General features: G+C 42.6%; 1 long non-coding RNA gene across 1 annotated transcript; it reads right to left on the reverse strand.

Moving 5' to 3' along the window:
* Window positions 1-5,771: 5,771 nt before the first annotated feature.
* On the reverse strand, window positions 5,772-9,316 carry LOC115089485. Its single transcript, XR_003856110.1, has 3 exons — window positions 9,159-9,316; window positions 7,967-8,022; window positions 5,772-5,924 (listed from the first exon to the last, which is right to left on the reverse strand). It is a non-coding gene; the product is annotated as an uncharacterized LOC115089485 (long non-coding RNA).
* Window positions 9,317-10,995: the final 1,679 nt, after the last annotated feature.

A 10,995-nucleotide genomic window follows, 5' to 3' on the forward strand; every position in this document is an offset into this window, starting at 1 on the left:
TTGCTAAGCCCTGACTGGCTCTTTAGATACAGCTCACAGAGAACTAACCCTGAAGTTGCTAGAATTCTCTAGTCTTGGCTGGGAGAACAAAGACAAGATCTGTGATGAGAACCTGTTCCAGTATGGACAGTATTTTCCCTACCTCCCTAGGCACTGAATAAATAGAATGAAAAGTGTTCAGCTAGCTTTTATCATTTTAAAACTTTATTTTACTTGTTACCATTTAATTTTATCGTTTTTCACTTCACTACTGGCTTTTTGTTAACACTTGTTTGTTTGCTCTGTCACAAGACTGAGTCATGAGCATAGTGTTTTCTGTATTTGGTCTGTGGGTGCATTTCCAGGGCCTGTGTAGGATCTCAGTGTCCCTAAAACTAACAAGGAATAGTTTACAGGTGGGGTACTTGCCTAGAGTTAAGCAGGAACCTAGCTGGCAGGTGGAGGCTGCCGGTGTAGGAGCATATGCACAGGTGCAAGCAGGCCTAGGCTACAAGGTTTAATCCGAGTTGGCGTTAGGGGGTAGCACTATGCAACAAGCTTATTTTGCTCCTTTGCTTAATCTGGGGGGAGAGGATAGGAAGATTTTTATTCCCCCCCTCCCTTCTGTTCACTATCCTTATCTAGCCTCATCCTCTCAATCTTTTACCTTTCATCCATTCTCTGGGCTGAAGCACCCTCCCATCTCTACAGTGGCCTGGGTTGACCTCTTTAAGGACTATGGCCTGCTACTTCTGTGCTGGATCTGTGACTGCTCCCCACAATGGTGGTCTTGGGGGCATGTTTTGCTCCACAGAACCCCATGCTGGGTCACAGTAGCACACTGTGCGGAATGCAGTTTAGCAGGTTCCACTCATGAAAATTTGGTCAACCAGACACCTTTCTCCACCTATGGCAGAGATCTTAAAAAAGAAAAAAAAAAAAAGTGGCAATAGGCAGAGCTCCCGGTTTCCTGTAGCAGTTCTGGCAAACTCTTCAACAATTATGTGGCATACTTGTACCCATTTAAATAAATTAATTTTATATGAAAATCTTTTACATTATAAAAATAGATTTCCAAGATTCTGGAATTGTATTATTATTTTTTTTTTACACACACACTTCTGTCATTCTTTTCTCTCTCATTAACCCATCTCAGAAACTTTTCCCCAATCCCCTTTTTCCTCATATTCTCTTTTTTCCGCTCCCCCTAGGCCAGTGATGGCGAACTCCGGTCCTCTAGTGCCACAAGCAAGCCAGGTTTTCAGGATATATACAATGAATATGCATGAGAAAGATTTGCATACAATGGAGGCAGTGCAAGCAAATCTCTCATGCATATTCATTGTGGATATTTTGAAAACCTGGCCTGTTTGTGGCATGCAAGGATCGAGTTCACCATCATTGCCCTAAGCCAATCCTTTCCATCTTCCTTTCCCTCCCCCTGTAAGTCCAGTCCAATCCTCCTCTCTCCCTTCCTACCCATCAGACCCATTCTCTCCCCTAACTGGCAAGAGGAAAGCAATATTTCATATCACATTTGCTGCCCCCTGGAACTTGGGCCAGATGTGTAGTCTGCCGATACAGGACACAGTTGCGTTCTATAGTTGAAATCTCCACTTGGGACAAAGCAGACATCATGATAGGCTACTGCTATCCTCCTCCTCCCACCAACAGGTGCCTCTCCCATCCCCCTAACCACCACCACTGACTTGGTATCCTATGATTCTGCTAGAACTGTTATATAGCATTACAATTGGATTTTAGAGCTTTTTAGGTTACCAGTGCTCTAGTGGGACTTTGAATTCTTTCTGGTCCGGTTAGCCTAGTAAGCTAGGATTTTGCATTTCTTCAGACGGAGCACCTCCACTGAATGTTGACGTGGAGTTGTTATGTTGTGTGTTCATTTGCTGCCTTTACTTTACTTATGAGGTGTACTTCTTGCTGTTGTATTATGTTTATGTATGAGCTGATCTCACTGTTTGTATCGCATTTTCTAAGGCTCTAATAAAGCTTGAAATAACAAAAAAAAAAAAAAAGAACTGGGGAAATGTGGCAATGGTGGATTTTGCAGCCCAAGAGACCAGGGATGAGATTGGAAATTAGAGGCTGGTTAGGCTGAACTGTAAGAAAATTAATGGACACTACAGAAGAAAAGAATAGTCAAGCATCTTCAATCAAGCAAGTTACCGCATCTGAGGCAGAAAGAATGTGTCAAATTTGATCAATTTCTTTGACTGGGTGATCAGAGAGATTTAGATCAAGGGCACGGCCTACATAGGGTACACTTTAATTTTAGCAATACTTCCAATTCTGTCCAACAAGACCGTAAATTTCCGGGCATCACGTGTCAATGCTGGTACCCGGATTGCAACATGGGGCAGACTTTTTAAAGAATTTATAGCCTGCACTATCACCTGTTCTAAGTGGTTTGTAATCTAACATACACAATAAAAGGTTAAACTTATTTTGCTTTGGACTGAAAACAATGAAAAGGAGAAGTGACTGGCAGCTGGCAGAAAAGAGTTATGGTCTGGCTTTTCTCTCGTGACCTACAAGCCACCATTGGTCAAAGACACTTCTTACTAGCTGATAGTATATCTTACTAGCTGATAGTATACCAGACAGCCTGCCCCCCAATTTAGAATCCAGACACCAACACTGAAATGTTTGCTACTCAGGGAATTTCCAGTCCTGGTAAGATGCCAGGGCCGCTGTGCAATCATCCCTAACTATTCTTTCCCCCAACCCCAATACCTGCAGTGCCATACAGAGGAATCACTACTCAACCTGCAGGGGTTTTCTCATTTGCTCTCTTTTCTTTGGCCAGTAGCATGAAAGACCGATTTGACTTTTACACTAATATTTACAAAATTTTAACAGAATGCTTTAAAGTTACTCCCTTATACATGTAGCTCTTTGAGATTGACAGCAAGTATAGCTCATTGTGATAAATTTATTTTAACTGTCTTCTGTTTAGCATTAATTTGAATGTGCTGGTAAGATTTCTTACAATTAAGCTAGCATATTATAAATTGTGTTCTTAGAAACATGTCAGAAAAAGCCCATATGGCCCACCTAGTCTGCTCATCCATCTAATTTATTTACAATTCTCATCACTCCCCCTTAAAGATCCCCTGCATCTTTCCCATGCTTTCTTGGATTCAAGATATCGTTTTTGCCTCCACCACCTCCACTGGGAAGACCGTGCTCGTAACAGATTGTCTAATAATGCCATGATGTCTTCTAGAAACATCTCTTTTCCTTCCTTCAAGTCTCGTCTTTCCCTGCTCCCTCCCTCTTCACTATGCCCTGGCAGCAGTAGCTAAGTTTTCATCATGGCCTAGCTGTAGACTGTAGTCACAGCAGCTTCCTCTTGTCCCACTCCCAAAGTCATTAACACTTCTTGCATTTAGCAAGTGAGATTCTCAAGAAATGCAGAATATATGAACAGAAACAGACAACTTTGTCCACCCAGTCTGCCCATTTGTACCAGACTACTACTGTGCTTCCACAGAACACACTTGACTTTCTGCAGAAAGAAATGGAGCCTTCTACAGTTGGATCCAAACCACTTGCACAAGCATTCTGACATAGAAGCTGCCCACCAAGACAGAATGACCATCTCCCAAATGTTTGTAGCACTGTGACAATCTGTTAGGAACATCTTCAGGGGGTACTTTGACTACCTGAAGATGACTTGGTTCTTAATAGCTCGCTTTGGGCCAGAAAACAAATTGATGAAAAATCAAAAGGAAGTCATTTTTTCAAGAGTAGAAAGAAAAATGTAAGGTAACATCACAACTGCAATTTAAGCACCCAACACAATACAGTGAATCCAGCAGCTGCAACCACATAGCAGAATAAAATGGTGACAAATGGAAAAAAAGGGTTTAAAAATATATGTAGGTTCAATCTGATGTTTAACATGGTTTAGTTTGCTCACTCTGTTCTGTGGTGCTTGTAACTATGTTTACTGATTTTAATGTGTATATAGTATTCCACCAAGATCTGTGAACTGGCAGAATATAAACATTTAAAATAGATGTGTCAGCTGATTAACAAACTAAAAATGACAAAGGGGGTCATTTTCAAATGCTTATCGCGTGCAATGCTGGGGGAGGAGTCGGGGCGGCGGACTCTGTGTCTTCGCTGGCGGTGATAAGGGGAGCAATGTTATCATCGCCAGTAGCGCACCCAATAGCACCACCTTTCACAGTGGCTCTATTAGGTGCAAAAGCCGGCAGCAAAAACCAGTGGTACAAAGGCTGCCGGCTTTCGCAGGCCTGCCCCCCGTTTTCACCATTCTGCGATAGAATGGTGAATCCAGGCCTAAGTGTGTCTCATGGGGTAACACAACAGGGTGGAAATATTTAGAAAACTCTTTTAAGGTTACTTCTGATGCTTTTTCTTTTTTTTGTTCTTCTGAAATTTGGGGACCATGTGCCAAATTTTAGGCACACAGGTAACATGGGTCCTGGAACTTTTGCCCACTGAAATTAAGGGACCCTGTGAAATCGTCCCTGCTCCTCTCTCTTCTCCTCAGATGACTGCTGCAGTTCTGTAGCAGTGGAAGTAGGCATTAGCAGAGTTTGCCCTGGGCTGGCTCCCTAAGGCATACATAGTGTGGCATCCACAACTGCTTCCAATTCCCAACACCACACCCTCCCAATAATCAGAGCAAAGAACCAGTTTGCCTACATTTATATAACCTAGCAGTGCAAATTTGATGTCTTTCTACATCAAACCCATAACCTATTTCAGTTACAAAAAAAAAAAAAAAAGTATATACAATGCTTTTTAAAAAAGGAAAAACGGCAACCGAAAAATAATTTGGGTACATTACCAAACTTCATGCAAATCTAAGCAAGGTGTGGCAAATAGGTCCTAAGAATGGACAGATGAACTGCTGAAAATAGGCACTTTCATGCATAACTTAAAATACCTAAAAAGCTTAAAAAATTGCTGAAATTCTAACTGGTAATACTACAGAGAAAGATATTTCAAGAAAAAGGTGAGTATGGAAAATTCAAGAAATCAAACTGAGGCTGAAGACCCTAAAATGGCAGAGGATCAAAAGATCCAGCTGTATGCCCAACCGCTGTGCATGCTCAAAAACTATCCAAGAAAGCTATAGAAATGTAGTCTGACTTCACATTTAATTTAAGTCACATGACATTACAGCTCAATTCACATGAGTTCCCTATTATCAGAGAAAGTAAGAGCAATTTTCAAAATGTCCACACTGGGATAAAGACCATTTCACCCAAAGGGCTTTCTGCCATTTGTAAAGCAAAATTATGTGCTTCCTGCTTTGAAACTTGCCACAGATACAAAATATATGCAGTCACTTGCAGATGTCTTTTCTGCAAGTAGATTTTTGCTGGAAATACCAACAACACATCTACTTTCTCTCTCCCAACCTAAACATACCACCTCCAACTCAGAAATGTCTGAGAGCTATTTTCAGCCACTGATTAAGGAAATCAGAATACTTTACTTAAACTGCTTTGAAAACTGTCCTCCAAAACAAATCAGACAAGTAAGTAACAATGTAGTCTACATGGGGTTTCTGTTTGTTTTCAGGACCCTGAAATCTGTTTAACAAATGACCACTACCACTGCTAGTAATAAAATTGCTTAGGGCTTCTCTCTGACCCACTGTTTTTTCAGCCCCTTGCTCAAGCCTCCACTGCTGCTAAAGTCTCACTGACAACAGCTGCCTGACTCCTTCACACGATGGCTCTACACAGCTCTCACTGAGCTTAAGCTACACAGTGCCCATACTTACACACTGTAGCTTGAACTCCAATAGAGCTGTGCACCACTACAGAAAATGGTAGTTCAGCAGTTGCACCAATGGGTAGAGGGTTCCAGAGACAGCCCAGCCCGATTGACAGCACCAGAAAGACAGCATAAGGTCCAAGGTGGGACAGGAATTGCAGCAGCTGTACCAAAGTGACCACAAAATAAAACACATTTTAATGTATCTCATTAAGCTGCAAAATGGCCCCAGGCTCCTCCTCACCCTACCACAACATTTTTTTTTTTATTAAAACTGAAAAACAACTTTGCAGCAGCAGACTTGGATAATTTATTTTACTTACAATTAATATGACTGCAAAAAATTTTCATAAAGGAAATTTTTCAACCTGTAATGTTCTTATTAAGCATGTCCGTCTGCATACACAGCCACAAGTCTGAGGAGCTGGGACAAGCATACCACTCCCACCACTGTCAGAAAGCAACAGCAGTAGTGTGAGTTGGTGCCCCACTGCTTAAAATGCTGGTACAGCTTATGAACAGGAATGGGGGGTTGCCATCACAGAATAGGTAAATGCACAGAAACATGCCTCTGTACAATGCTTGTGGTATTCACTAACTTGCTTTTCTTAAAAGTTCTCCATTTAATTTTTCCCTTTTTATTCTTTTGCATACTAGTTTTTCTTACTTTCCAAAAAATTTTATTTATATTCCACCTTTTCAGTCACTTCAAAGAAGATAGTATTCAGGCATTGCTGTTTATTTCCTTGTTCCTAGAAGGCTTGCAGTCTAAGGGCCTGATTTTTCTCTCATTCTGTCAGGCCAATTTAATAAAAGGTGCGGGAGAACCAGCTCGCCGAGTTGAGTGCCCGCTCTGACGCGCACCCAGGCACCTACCCATGGCGCATGATTCTGTATTTAAATTAGGACGGACGCTAATAAGGAGGCACTAGGGACCATAGCGCATCCCTAGTGCCTCCTTATTAGCGGAAGAGTTGGCTGTCAGCGGGTCCGACACCTGCACTTAACTTTACTGGCGATGGTTGTCAAACCCGCTGACAGCCACAGATTCAGAAAAAGGACGCCGGCAAAATTGAGTGTCCATTTTCGAACCCGCCAACTGGCAGGCAGATTTCTTTTTTTGTATTTCTTTTTTGGGAATCTCAGAAAGCAGCTCAAAACATCTTTTCCTTGGGATTTACGTCAGCAGTTTCTGGGTGATTGGGTCCTTAGCATCAGCAACGGTTTCTATGCTTTGTAATTGTTTGCCTGCTTCATTATTTATTTTGATTTAACAGTCCTCCAGACACTATAGGTATTTTGGTCCCCAAAAGGCTCACAATCTAAGGGGCCAATACAATACAGTGCACGCTGACCCACAGTTGGACGTGGGTTATATAGGCGCTAGGTAATCCCCTTATGCAATAAGGGATTAGCGCCTCCACAACACATCCAACGCGGAGTGAAACCAATAGCGCTCATCACATGCAAATGCACATTTTTGCATTCAGAATATAATGCCTGCCCAAAGCAGGCATTAATTGCTGAGCGCTCCTAATAGTACAGAAGCGCAGGAAAAAAAATGCTTTTCTGTACAGCTTCATACTTAATAATGTTGCAATATCAAGTAGGAGGAAGAAATCCATCTAAAAACAATTAAAAAAAAAGTTAAAAAAAACACCGGCAGTCGGGTGCAGGTGCTCCGTTGACGAGCATCCGTTTCCTGAAGCCCTTGCTGTACGCCGAAGACAGGCACTGATAAATTCTGCATCTGTTTTCCTATCCGGCAGACGGCCGATGCTCGCAGGCTCCCGTTATCAAGGATAACGTAACCCCTAATTTAAATATTGCATGGCGCCCATTAAGTGGACACTGACTGTTCAGCACCCGCTTTCAGCACACAATTTATTGCATCAGCCTCTAAGATAGGAATTTTCTTTGGAATCCCTCAAACAGTTCAAAACATTTTTTTTTACCTAGCATTTAAGGTGTCTGTCATGTAGTCACTGGAGGGGCTCCTTCATTTTTCAGGCAGGCTATCTTTTTGGCAGGATTTGTGTTAGTCAAACAAAAATAAAATACCTACTTGCAAACTATGTACTGTGTGACAACAGTTTTAAATAATGTTGACCTCTGCTTGGGCCAGGAAGAAGTTTATAAATGAGTTAAACATACAGTGCATGCTTTATCAATACACAAGTTGTTTGAAAAGTGACCTCCAACCCACCTCAACGATGTACACAGATTCATATACTGAAGGTTGTCATGACCAGCAGCAAATTTCTGCACCAAAAATAAAAATAAGCCTCATGAAATGCTCATACATCTTTGTTTTTGCTTATTTTGCATTCTAGTCTCACCGCTTCAATGCAATCTGGCCGCACAGACCAGCCCCAGAAGTGCTTCTAGCCCAGTTTGGCATCACCCGTAATTTTTTCACCTTTACCGGACTGAACTGAGCAGAAGCGAAGAGGGCCTCTATCCGCAGCAGTTATGAAAAAAAAGGTGGGGGGTTCCGCCCTATTCTTATCACCGTTTTATATTTAACAATGACTTAATGCCCTTGAAATCAAATTAACAATGCTGTTTAATAAATTAACGAATGACTAACTGCAACTGTACTACAAATCTAGAACAAATTATTAAAGCTTTGCCCGTATAAGTTCCTCCCACGACACCTTTACTGCCATGCCAACCCTACGATTTTAATACTACGCGGGGGCATAAGAAGCATCTCAGTACCCTCTAGTTAGTAGTAATTTGACATATTGAAAGAAACATATGACTCGCAGCCATAGAAAGGATTGCTATAACCCCAGTAGGATCATTGACACACAAAACTAAACTTAATAAAAAGCAACAAAATCCAGAACATAGATCTGCTACAAAACTCCTTAACTAACACTAATTCTAATCAAGCAATCATTGTACATTACCAAAAACATATTCAGAGTCAGCCGTGTTGTTACTCTCGTGTGTAGCAAAAATGACAGAAACCGAGTAGCACCTTATAGACTAACCAATCCATATAGATGACTAAACTGTGCGAACACAATATAAACAATCAAAAAGTACTACATAAAACGAGGATAGCAGCTAGAAATGTACAGCAATGAAATTTAGGAGTTACTTTTTCCACGAGAAGATCCCCGTACATCACTCAGAAGACACAGGTTGCAAGAAGAGACCTAGAAACTGCAGTGATGGAGAGAACAGGCTGAGCGCTACAAGGACGGCTTTACATTAATGGCACCGTATGTATTTTAGACTGAACTCGCAGCCATAGAAAGGAGGTGGTTTAAGTACCATAAGGACGGGGCTATCTGTCTATTGTCTCCATATACAGAGCATCTCTCTCACATAGTAGTTGCAAGTCCTACCAGACTACGAAAAATAAAGAAAAAGGAACCCCCACTCACCGTCTCCGGCCCAACAGGAACAACGGCTTCCTGCACCTCCACGAAATGGCGCCGACAACCTATTCTCCTACCCACAGTCCAGTGCGGCAAAGCTGCCGCCTGGAAATTTCCACGGCCCCAGTGCGCCTGCGCGGCAGATCACATGATTCAGGCTCGCTCTGTTTCGGAGCTGTTTTAGGTAATTGGGATAGCGGATTCCGTTGCCCAGTAACTAGCATTTATGCACAGGCATTTTTTTTTTCCTTCTCCGCTTCTGGGTTTTGAACATATGTTACGGTAGATTTTATAAGTAGTTTTCTAGCTTATACAGTTGGAAATCGACACTGCTATTACCATAGCACGTTATAGCTTCCAGAGGAAGTTGTGGGCCAACAAAAAAGGGAAATTTCTATATATATATTTTTGTTAAAGAAAGTACTGGGGTTTCATTTCCCCGGCTGTTGTACCCACCCTGGACATTTTATGAAATGTGGGCTATCAAATAAATAATACAAAATATTCATCATCTTTGCGTAATTCAAACTGCAATGCAGAAAAAAGTAATTACTCAATGATCCAGAAATTTTTAGGTAAAAAGTGTTTTATTCATGTGAATCATTCTAAAAATTGTTTATATCCAATATGGTTAAACGTTCACACATAACTTTATCTACAATTTGGATAGCCCTACAATCAATTGAGAAAGCTATAACGGGACTCACTAAAGAAGTGCATGATGTGAAAATGCAAGTAAACTTAAACGCAAATGAAATAGCTTCTCAGAATAATAGAAAAAATGGAAGTTCAGATGTTAGAAATGGAAAGAATACAAATAGCTATAATCTACCTTATAAATGGGCTCTGACCGACGGCCCGCAAATGCGCAGTAGAGAGCAGCTCTACCGCGCATGTGCGGGCGAGCACGTCGGTCAGAGCCGTGCGTGCCCAAAAAAAAAATGGCGGTGGGGCCGCAGGAGCGGTGGCGGCCGCGAAGCAGGAGTGGGAGGAGAAGCAGCGGCGCCGCGCGCGCGGGAGTGACCCCCCGAGACCTAGCGGGAGGAGAAGCGGCGCCGCACGCGCGCGGGAGTGACACCCCCCCCCCCCGAGATCTGCCGGCAGGAGCGGGAGGAGAAGGAGCGGCGCCACGCGCGCGGGAGTGACACCCCCCCCCCCCCGAGATCTGCCAGCAGGAGTGGGAGGAGAAGTAGCGGCGCCGCGCGGGAGGGAGGGAAGGACACCCCCCGAGATCTGCCGGTTGTGGATGGGGAGGGGATTGAGAGAGGGGGAGTGACTGAGGAGAGGGAGGGAGGGTGAGAGTGGGGGAGGGGGAGAGAGGGGGAGGGAGAGGAGGGGAGGAGAGGGGGGGGGAAGGTGAGAGAGAGGGAGGGGGGAGAGAGTGAAGGGGGAGGGAGTGGGAAGGAAACGGACCGAGCCCGTTGTTACGGGCTTAACGGCTAGTACAGAAAGATGGAGAACGGGACAAAAGATTGGAAAGGATGGAAAATAGCCTTAGATCTCACAATCTAAGGTTTATAAATTTTCCTGTACTGAGAAATATAACACCTTTGGATCTTTCTAAGTTGTTATGTGTCTCAAATATTGAAAATTCCCGAAGAAATAAAAACAGTTATTACCAAGGCACTACTTATATCCAAATGATCGAAATCAGGAAAATCTTCAAGAGCAGGATCAAATGCCACCTGATTTAACAACGTTGTTAGACTCATCTCAAGAATTGATAGTTCTCAGCGGAGACCATTACTAGTTTCTTTCGCTTTTCTAATGGATAAAAACAACATCTTTAAACAATATTTCAGAAACAATCAAGCTCTTTTTTTCGGCCAAAAAATATGGTGCT

The sequence above is a fragment of the Rhinatrema bivittatum genome, chromosome 4 (genome assembly GCF_901001135.1).
Source record: "Rhinatrema bivittatum chromosome 4, aRhiBiv1.1, whole genome shotgun sequence".
NCBI classification, from domain to species: domain Eukaryota; kingdom Metazoa; phylum Chordata; class Amphibia; order Gymnophiona; family Rhinatrematidae; genus Rhinatrema; species Rhinatrema bivittatum.